Consider the following 11,770-nt stretch of genomic DNA (forward strand, 5'->3'; position numbering starts at 1 on the left):
GGTTTTAATAACCACTGCTTGCTTTCCTTGGGTAGCCTCAGAGGGAGGATTCTTTTTGTGCATGCACATTCGGATTTTAGCAGCATCCCAAAAATCTGGGAATGTCTGTTTGGAAATCAACGTCTATTCAATTTTATTCGCTGTGCCAGATGGCCGGCACTGTCAGCTCATCCTGTGGGAAGAGTGTTCGCTCAGCCTACTCATCCCAAATCAAGTCATACCATAGGCCCACTGTTTGAGGTAACACAAGCCTGCAGTGCCCCCGACCTGTTTCCGGTGACATCAAAACTACTTTTCAGATATTATGCACTGGTTGTGAGTTGAAGAGTTCCCCAACATGAGCAGTATAGTTGCCTATTTCTCCTTCTGTGGTCCTGCAGGAAGATGGACAGGGCATGTGCAAAAGAGCAGAGCCATGCAATGCATCACTGTCATGCCATCAGGGAGTCTTGCAGATTTGGGTCCATTTTCATCAGAATTTTTGAGGGACACAAAAGAAGCATCTCAGTGGTAATGAAAGCCCCCCCTCCACCCCAAAAAACAACGGTTGCTTAGCGATTCACTGTACATGATTGTTGGGGTGAAGCATGGAAACTGACTTTACACCTTCAAAGACAATGTAGTCCATGCACATATAGGGATTATATACCACAACTTTGCTTAGAAAGCGATGGAGAGCAGCATAAAGGTGCAGCTATGCGGAGTACAAAGGAGGGGGGTGTGAGCAAGGTAAGGGGCATACTCAGTGGGTATCCATCATCTGGAGGGTTACACCTGGATGAGATGTTGCTTTCGCAGCAGGGTCTACAGGCCTTTTCTGAAGATCACAAATGGTGGACTGGAAGAGACCTGGGAGGTACAACGCTCCAGATCCCAGTAGTGTAGCCAAAGAAGGATTAGTGCTGTGTAGCCCACAAGAGTTCTTTATTTTGCTTGCCTGGTAATGCGGAATGCCCGTGTTTTTTCACTTTGCAGGTGAGAGCAGTAGATGAAATGAACTCTTCTCTTTCGGGCTTGCTACGTATCATACCCTCTCGTATCTGATGATGTGCATCTTTCCTGCATTAGGAAGGATGCCCTGCATTGGCGGTTCAGTATCTGCAGACTGTGGCAGTATTTGTGGTGAAGCCCACGACAGCAGGCGTAGGAATAATAGTTCAGGGTTCTAAGGGAACATCACATGTCTAACCATGTCAAGCAGCTGGACTCAAGGAAGCGCGCAGGTATGTCTCCAGGTGTTCAGTCGTTAGGAAGGGGGAGGCACCAGAGTGATGATTTATCCAGTACTAGCTAGAGCACCTGTGAGCATCCCAGGTGAATTCTTTCTACAGAATGAGTGGCCTCACATCTCCCACCACACTTATAACATAATACTCGATTCTTTTACCATTGAGGTATGTTCACAGCCATTTGTCTGCTCACTACCAAGAAGACATTAATGTCACTATCAGGAGACAACTGGTTGTGGTCTTTCATGTGGGATCACCAGACCTTAGGCAACCACCGCACTAGCTCCACCCGCGGTCCCATCAACATCGGAACTCCTTCCACTCTCCTGCGATTCAGAAAGGAACTGAAGACACACCGCTTCAGAGATTGCTACACACCTACATGGTGGTAAACTACCTCACCTTGAACATCCTGCCTCATTGTGAGGTATCATGAGTTTTATCTTAGCATCTTCGCGCCTTGTTCTGGCCTCTGATGCTCTACAGCTCAGTTCACACCCTGAAAATAGCGTTGGGTTTAGGCGTGCGTTGTGTTCTTGGAGAGCCACTAGGATGCACTGGAAGGCTAACCTTCCCAGACATCCTTTTTGTCCTCTTTGTTTAAAACAAATGGCTTCTTATGTAAATCAGCTGCAGGTTCTGATTGCTCTCAATCCTAGCAAACCCGTTGTTTGTTTTTATTTTGGTAAGAGAATCACCACAGTGGTAAAAGGCATTAACATCAATGATATCATCACTCACATTCTGAATCACAAATGTACCTTTGCAAATGTCTGAAATTTACGCCTATATTTTGATGAAATTTCTGCGTTTCGTGAATTGTTTAAGAGTTCCAGGGTAACTCCTGTGAATCAATGACTATCACAGCTTCCCAGGTGTACTCACATATACACATTTATAAAGATACAGCTGTACATTTCTGCATGTGTAAGGGAATGAAGATTTGGTTTGCAAAACTTAGATTTTTTTCTTAAATTGAAAAATATTTTCCTGTTGAGAAATCCATCGTTCTGCATCTCCGTCAGTGTGGGATCATTTCTTTGCATTACCACACAGAAACCCAATGTACTCCTTTTCACACAGATAAAGCTACAGCCATTTCTAGGGTGGGAAACCACCTGTAAAAAGTCTGTGGCTACTCAAAGTGTCGTTTTGTGGTTGTTCATCAAAGTTTACAATTGAGGGCTCACAGAAATGCCCAAAAACCTACTCCTCTGTGACCGGTTTTGCTCACATGGAAATTGCATCCTGCTGTTGTGACCTTTGTGTGATTAGATCGCATTTACAAGCACAACATTCCACCATCTCATGTTTTGTGAATTAGAAAGGGGTTTATGCTCATCAGTGTGTTTATTTGTGCAGCTATGTAAGTTTCACTTAATTCACTGAGGGGGTGGAATCAGGGCGCCATGCAGGCCCCCCCTTGTATATCTCAGCTCGAGATGCAGACGAGTGGCCTAAATTTGGCCCACATTTGGCCCCTGCGCAACAAGTGCAAGGAGTGAGAAGATGGTGAACAGTGGGGAAACAACAATGAATCATGGGATGACGAGAGTTGGGGATTCTGGGAACCAGTTTCTTTTCCCAGAATTCCTGCTGTTGCAGTAGCCTGGCATTCATTGCCTTCAATAGGCACCCACAGCGCCAAGCACCATTTAAGTGGTGAGTTGCACCAGCATGATCGTTTCTTCAAGGAAGATAAGATAAGCATACCTTTTTATGGTGTCCAGCGAGGAGACACCTGGCCAGCAACCAAAGTAGTGACCTTATAGGATGGGAGGGCTGGAAGCCTGACCTGCAGCACTATTATTGTTAAGAAGGTGCCGGCTCAGCCCACCCCAGAGAACAAGATTACAGAAAGGGTGGCACAAACCTAAAAGATGCTCGACTGGGGCAGAAAACGAATCCATGAGGTGAGGAGTGAGAATGGGAATGAATGGGGAGGCGAGTGGGGAGGAGTGCATTTGAGCGACCAGCAGCGCCATCAGGCCCTCAGGGGGTCAGCTAGACAAGACGGTGCAGTGAGAGGCAGCAGAGAGGGGTGTGGCATGTGCACAGATGCTTAGAATTAACCAGGCTAGAATGTGCATATTCAAAGCGGGGAGCGATTAGCTGGAGTGGTCAGACCTCTGATGGATGGCGTCTCGGGAGTGTATCTTGTCGTGCCCAAGCAAACATTTGCGTTGCTTCAGCGCAAACAAGTTTATGCTGGGGCGAGCGTTTACAGCAGCGCGAGTAAGTTTATGCTGGGGCGAGCGTTTACAGCTGCGCGAGTAAGTTTATGCTGGGGCGAGCGTTTACAGCAGCGCGAGTAAGTTTATGCTGGGGCGAGCGTTTACAGCTGCGCGAGTAAGTTTATGCTGGGGCGAGCGTTTACAGCTGCGCGAGTAAGTTAATGCTGGGGCGAGCGTTTACAGCTGCGCGAGTAAGTTTATGCTGGGGCGAGCGTTTACAGCTGCGCGAGTAAGTTTATGCTGGGCCTGGGGCGAGCGTTTACAGCTGCGCGAACAAGTTTATGCTGGGGCGAGCGTTTACAGCAGCGCGAGTAAGTTTATGCTGGAACGAGCGTTTACAGCAGCGCAAGTAAGTTTATGCTGGGCCTGGGGCGAGCGTTTACAGCTGCGCGAACAAGTTTATGCTGGGGCGAGCGTTTACAGCTGCGCGGGGAAGTTAATGCTGGGGCGAGCGTTTACAGCAGCATGAGCAAGTTAATGCTGGGGCGAGCGTTTACAGCTGCGCGAGCAAGTTTATGCTGGGGCAAGCGTTTACAGCAGCGTGAGCAAGTTAATGCTGGGGCGAGCGTTTACAGCAGCATGAGCAAGTTAATGCTGGGGCGAGCGTTTACAGCTGCGCGAGCAAGTTAATGCTGGGGCGAGCGTTTACAGCAGCGCGAGCAAGTTTATGCTGGGGCGAGCGTTTACAGCAGCGCGAGTAAGTTTATGCTGGAACGAGCGTTTACAGCAGCGCAAGTAAGTTTATGCTGGGCCTGGGGCGAGCGTTTACAGCTGCGCGAACAAGTTTATGCTGGGGCGAGCGTTTACAGCTGCGCGGGGAAGTTAATGCTGGGGCGAGCGTTTACAGCAGCATGAGCAAGTTAATGCTGGGGCGAGCGTTTACAGCTGCGCGAGCAAGTTTATGCTGGGGCAAGCGTTTACAGCAGCGTGAGCAAGTTAATGCTGGGGCGAGCGTTTACAGCAGCATGAGCAAGTTAATGCTGGGGCGAGCGTTTACAGCTGCGCGAGCAAGTTTATGCTGGGGCAAGCGTTTACAGCAGCGTGAGCAAGTTAATGCTGGGGCGAGCGTTTACAGCAGCGTGAGCAAGTTTATGCTGGGGCGAGCGTTTACAGCAGGGTGAGCAAGTTTGACTGTGTGACTCGTCAGGCGCTAGAAGCTTCATCACGCACGAGCATCTTTCTGCTGGGGCGAGTGCAGCTGTGTGGACGAGTTCAGACTGTTCGCCAAATGCTGGAATTGACCTTGTGGCTGCAAAGATTCCATATTGCGTTTGTGATGAGTGGCTGTGCACAAGGTCAGTGGCTGCTTTGCTCCCAACTGTATCCCGCTGTGTTTGGTCTCGATGGTCGATGGGTGTTGGTGTCACGCCCTTACATGTATTCTGGCGGCCATGTTGGATGTATGTGGGCCACATTAAATGCCTTGGATGCACTGGGCCTATTCATTGCGGTGATTCGTCTTTTTTTATTATGTCACCCATCTTAACATAGGAGGGTCTCAAACCATTCAAACCGGTTTTGGGCTATTCTCTGTGATACACTCACATATTAAGACAGTGTGTCAGCATCTGTGATACGCACATACTGAACGTAATGCATTCAGCATCTGTGATATGCGCACACTTAATGTACTCCATTGATAGAGTGATGCAGGAGTGCTTCTCTTCGGATTGCGTGTCAAGAGGATAAAATTTGTGTCTTCATTTGTGACATGCACACACTTCTACGTACACAACAGGAAACTCTGCTCTGCTGACCACGCCCTCGCCACGGTCCCGCGCATCCATAGAACAACCTCCGGAGGCAGGTCCTTCTCCCACCGCGCCGCCAGGACCTGGAACACCCTCCCCCTCATCCTACGACAAACCGAAGACCTGCTGACCTTCAGGAGACAACTCAAGACATGGCTCTTCGACCAAGCGCCTTGAAACCCTTACGGGTATGTAGTGCGCTTTACAAATTACATGATTGATTGATTGATTGACTGTCTATCTCATTGCATTCTTTGTGAGACGTATGTTTGATATAATTCATCTCTCTTGTGTTCTTTGAAATCTAATTAGATTTTAAGCTCCCTGATTGCAGTGTGTTTATTTAACTGTGGTATATTTTATTTGGGTGCCAATATGCAGAATGTTACAGCCCCTCCATTCTTTCTGTCTTCTCCTGGGTGGAACTGTATTATCCTGGTAAAGGTGAAAGAAGGTCTTCACACATAATGCCAGAGCTGTGGTACCTCCCTGAGTGTGTAGAGGTCATTTTCTTTGATGATGCATTGCTTGGGGGCAAGAAGTGTTTGAGCATCTGCCTGATTTATCTGCAGAACAGGTAAATGGACTTAATGAGCACAAAATGTGCCTGAAGAAGCTTGGGGGCATATCAACAAGGGCTTTATCTCTGCTTTTTTTGGATTTAAAAGCCAAAAAAGCAGAGATAAAACTAGCACCCTATCAACAACAGGGTGCTAACATGCAAATTGGCATGTTAGCACCCTTTTACTCTACGCCTCCCCTTGCATCTCTAATGAGATGCAAAGGAGGCGTTCCAGAGTAAAATAATAGGAGAAATGTCACTAAGCGACATTTCTCCTATTATCAAGAATATCGCTAACCCTGTTAGAGACAAAAAAAGCAGCGCTAACCTCGGTTAACGCTGCTTTTTTACGTCTGGTATTTTTCTGACTTAGCCATGATATCCTATGGAAGGAGGATATCATGTCCCTATCAACAATCTAACGTGAGATTATCGCTGGGTTTCCAGCGATAATCTCACGTTAGCCATTTAGCGTGAGGATTTTTATCGCTATTGAGATAAGCGTTGCTAATAGCACGCTATCTCAGTGATAAAAATCCACGCTAGCCGGCGATAATTATCCTAGCGCTAAGTGCACTTAGCGATAATTATCGCCGGTTGTTGTTGATATGCCCCTTGATCCGCACTATTTACTGAAGTTAAGCCCCATGTAGAACTGTATCATGTTGGAGAGTCAGTGGAAGCAGATATTTCTGCTCTTAGAAAATTGGCTTCCACTTGTAGTTTTGGTGCTACTGTGGATGAAAGGCTGCATCATCAGTTCATGTTAGGATGTGCTTTGTATAAAGCAAGTGAGGCTTTGTGGTTAAAGGATAATCCACACTTAATGAAGTTTTGACCACGGTGCAGGCTTGTGTGGAGGTTATCCGGAACCAAAAGGGTGGTGATAAAGAAAGGATTCTGTACATGATGGGAAATCTAAAGGAACTGGGGGTGCTATTGGAAATAAGTTGTGGGCAAGCAAGAGGTAAAGTCAACCAACAAACCTCAAATTAAGTGTTTTAAGTGTGGTAATGTGGCCGTCTGGCACATTTCAAAGATTGTCCTGCCTGTAAGACTTCATACAAAATATGTGGAAGAAAGAGGCATTTTGTGCCTTGCTGCAGATCAGCTAAAAATACAAAGAATGTGAGTGAAGTGCTCTATGATTCTGGTGACGAGTCTGAAGAATTTGTTTTACAAATAGAGGGTCAAAAAGGAGATGGACCACTTGAAGTGGTGAAAATGTATTGCTCTTCTGTGGAAATGCTATTTGACTCAGGTGCTAAAATAACGCTGATTCCTAGAAGTTTCTTTGAGGAAAAATTAAAGTGTTCTATAAAATTGATAAGACCTGATATCAAACATAAGGGGTATGGTGGGCAATCCATCAAGTTGATGGGCTATTTTTGGGGTACCGTTGAGTTGCATGATAGGGTTATTCCAGCAAAAATGTATGTGTCTGTGAAAGTTGATTCCTTAATAAGTTGGTTTCATCAAAAAGAATTGTCAGTGTTTCTTGATCCAAATGAGACTTCTTCGGTAAGATCGAAGAATGGGTGGGTTGCCAAGAAAGATGTTTAGGAATCAAAAGTGTGCAGTGTTTCGGTGAAGATTGATTATGAGAAGCAATTTCCTGGAGTCTTCAAGAAAGAGCTTGGGCATCTGAAAAATTATGTACATTGTATAAAACTCAAGTGTGGTGTGAGTCCTGAGGTGGGCAACGTGAGAAGAGTGCCTGTGATGATCAAGGAGGCTATGAAAAAGGAATTGGAGAGACTTTTAAAAAGTGGTGTGATTTAGGAGATTGAAGCATCAGAATGGGTTTTACCAGTGGTTATGGCACAAAAGGTGAATGGGGTGGTTCGACTTTATGTGGACTTGCGGGAATTGAACAAGGCTATGGTGGCGGATCACTATCCGTTACCAAGTATTACTGAGATGCTGACACTGTTGGGGTTCACACCCCTCCTTATTGACTCACTAGAAGTGCCTTTAATTCTGTACCCATTGATGTCTTCTGAGCACCTGTTTAATAAAAAGGTAACTAAAAATATATAAAAAAGTTTAACTGAGATGCTGTGTTGTTTGGAGGGTGCAACATGATTTACCTCATTGGACCTAACCTAAGCATATCATCAGATATCTTTGTACATCCCTAGTTGCAGGAGTTAACATCCTTTATTACACCTTTTGGCATGTACAAATATGTGTGGATGCCATTTGGCTTAATATCTGCTTCTTCTGTTTTCCGGAGGGCAATGGAAAGTAAGCTGGAAGGTATTAACAGAGTGAAGATTTATCAAGATGATGTGTTAGTGTATGGGAAAACCTCGAATGAGCATGATTCTAGACTGGGTGAAGTGTTGAGGAGACTGAGTGAAAGTGGACTTACCCATAAAATGTAGGTTTGGGGTATCGGAAATTGAATATTTAGGACATTTGATTTCTGCGAATGGTATTCGCCTCAAAGAAAGTTTGGTCATTACCATAAAAAACATGGCACGCCCCAGTTCCAAAGATGAATTGGTAAAACTTTTAAGGTCTGGAAAATTTTACAGCAAGTTAATTCCCAATTGTGCTGAAGGCTGCAAAAGCATAAGAAAGTTACTAAAAAGGAATGGGATTTGAGTGGTCACAGGAGTGTGAGGGAGAATTTGTGCAGGTTATAAAAAATCTGTCTGGGAACTGATGCAAGTGCAAAGGGTCTATGTACGGTGCCCGAACAGTTTAACAAAGGGAAGGTGAGCACTATTTTGTTTTTGTCCAGATCATATGTGGAGCTGAATCCAATTATTCTGTCATTGCAAAAGAGGCTTTGGCTGTTTATTGGGCAGGTAGAAGACTTCTTGTGGAGTTGGACTTTTGAGATCAAAACAGATCATTAACCCCTGGTTGAAATATTTTTCAAAAAAGGTATTGAGGCCATAATGAGAAGAATAAGAAGATGGGTTGTAGCTTTGCAAGAATTTGATTTTGCTGTTTCATTTGTGCCTGGTGTGATGAACATTCTCTCTGATTGTTGTTCAAGATTATGTGTAGATGAGTAAGGCAAGGAGGATTATTTTAAAATGGAAGATGAGTTTGGAGCTGAAACAGACACAGTTTGTTTAATTTCAGACGGTATAGAGCACGAAGAAGAATGCAAGGAAGCAGTGGAAAGGTATTTACAGTTGAAACATGTAGCAGGTAGGATACAGGATATTTGGTCTGGAAGGCAGAAGGTGTGTGATTAGTAAAAGGGTTTTTGGCAGTTAAGGGACAAACTTACCTTTAAGATGAGAAGAGGCAGATTAGTTCCGCCTCAGAGAGTAAGAATGCGCTTGATTGAATGGGTTCATGAAAGTCATCCCAACATATGGAAGACCAAGAAGAGAGTAAGGTAAAATTATTGGTGGCCAGGAATGGACATTTTGATTGAAAGGGTTGTGCGTGATTGTATTGAGTGTGACAATTGAGACAAGACTGTGAAATGCAGGAAGCAACCTATGGTCATTAGAGATTTGGCAACTAGTCCTTGGGTTTATTTAGCACTTGATATTGTTGCTTCTATTAGGGTGTCAAGTAGTGAAAGGTTCATAATTACAGGCGTAGGCATGTACTCAAGGTGGCCTGAGGTGAAGGTGGTGAACTCAGGGGAGACTTGTGATGTAATTTTGTTTTTGGAAGAGTTATATGGAAGAGAAGGGTTCCCTGTTTCTCTGCTGACAATGGGGTTCAGCTGACTTCAAAGTTGATGAAAGAGTTCTTAGTGGAAAGGGGCATTAAGCACCTAAAAACCTCATCATATCATCCTGAGGCAAATGGTATGATTGAGCGCTTCAACAAAGTTGTCAAGTATTGTTTGCAGCAAGCATTGGCCAATGGTTTGAACTGGATGGGGGAACTAAAGATGAAAGTTTGCATGTATCAACTGATCCCTCATTCGTCTACAGGGGTTACGCCTTTCTTATTGTTAAACAAATATTTCCTAATGATATGGTGAGTCCAGCATGGGTGAACAGTTTTAAAAGTAAAGGTGCTAAGGGAGAAACCGAGGATGAAAGGGTGAGAATGGAAGGTAACGTGCATGGATAGAGAAAAAGGAAAAAATGCTTTGATGCACAGATGGCTGTGAAAAACACGGAGGTTGAGATTGGTGATTGGATAAAAGTAAAAAACCCTTGGAGAGCTGGTTTGTTGGATAAGTTCAGCTGACCTATAAAAGTTACTAAGATCTTCAAAAATGCTGTAAAAACAGAAGATCATCGCGTTTGGAATTTAAATAGGGTTGCGCTTTGGAAGAAGACTTCGTGTGGGGATCCTGTGAACAGCGGACATGGGTCAGAGAAGAGTTACAGCGAATTGCATGATAATTTTGTTGTAGATGATGATGGAATGCAATCTACAAAAAGGAAGAGTGAGCATGTAAGTAAGAGACAAGCCCTTTTTCATGGTTTTGTATGAATTCATTTTAAGAAGTTTTATGATATGTACTTTTTAGTGATGTGTGTAATGTTTAGGTTTTGACTGTGTTCTTTTGTAATCATTGTAGGTCAAACATATGGGGGGGTTTGACCTGTTTTATTACTATTGTTGGGAGGTGTGTGGCATGTGCATTGATGCTTAGAATTAACCAGTGTAATGAAACTGGAATTGTATGTGATGACCACTCCAGGTTAGAACGTGCATATTCAAAGAGGGGAGCGATGAGCTGGAATGGTTAGACCTCTGAGGGATGGGGTCTCTGGAGTGTATCTTACAATAAAGGATTCATATATACTTCTGCTGGTCAGACTGTTAACTTCACAAGGGGCGCTTAAGAGAGTGCGGCGCCCTTTTTGTGTGTTTAAGCAGAGTGATTTGTTATCACTTTGAAATGGGAGAATATTGAAATGAAGAGTTAATGACAATTAACTCTTCATTTCATGATAATTAACTCTTCATTTCAATATTCTCCCATTTCAATTTTAATTTTAATTTTAATTTTCCCCCATTCAAAAGCATTCAGAAATATCTTTTAGTTCTCACGCTCAAATATTGAGTCGACAAGGACCTATTAAAAATACAACGAGATTTCCTTAAATACAGGCATATTTCAATATATAATTGTATATAATGCTAATATTTACCGGTGAGTGTGGTATTTTGCTATATTGGCTGCTTAATTTGCCAAAACGCAATAGGCATCCCAAAGTATGAATGGATGTTTTTCAGTTAAATAAATATGGACATATATCATTTTACCACTCCAATAGTTAATGAATCTCAAAATAAATATGGATAAATACCAATAAGATGGGTAAAAAATAAATATGGGTAAATACAGATGCAAATGTTAAAAAAACATACACACCATAAAACTGGGAGCCCTAATAATAATGTAAAGTAAATAAAGGCTTCCCTTAACTTTAAAAGGAAAATGAGACCCTGTGCTTATTTAACAAGCATTTGCAATGCAATAGGTCTCGCATTTATAAGAGTTTGAGCTATTGGCATTGTAAAATTACAATGCCTTTTATTTATGTTTTGGTTTTAAAACAAATAAAAGGCATTGTCATTTACAATGTCAGTAGCATAAACTCGCATAAAAGCAGTGTGTGGAGTGCAGCAGTGTGCGGCGTGCAGCAGTGTGCGGTGTGCAGCAGTGTGCGGCGTGCAGCAGTGTGCGGCGTGCAGCAGTGTGAGGCATGCAGCAGTGTGCGGCATGCAGCAGTGTGCGGTGTGCAGCAGTGTGTGACGTGCAGCAGTGTGTGGCGTGCAGCAGTGTGCGGCGTGCAGCAGCGTGTGGCGTGCAGCAGTGTTTCGTGTAGCAGTGTGAGGCATGCAGCACTGTGTGGCGTGCAGCGGCGTGCAGCAGTGTGCTGCGTGCAGCAGTGTTGTGCAGCTGCAGCAGTGAGTAATGCAGCAGTGTGCAGCAGATCGGTAAATATTAACTTGTGCTCTCATTTCGACCCTGTGACCTAAACTTTTACGAGTGCCTAACATTTTCCTTCAGACCCACCAAGCAGCCACCCCTAGCAGACAGGGCTCATT

Source organism: Triturus cristatus, chromosome 2_2 (assembly GCF_964204655.1).
Source record: "Triturus cristatus chromosome 2_2, aTriCri1.1, whole genome shotgun sequence".
Lineage (NCBI taxonomy): Eukaryota > Metazoa > Chordata > Amphibia > Caudata > Salamandridae > Triturus > Triturus cristatus.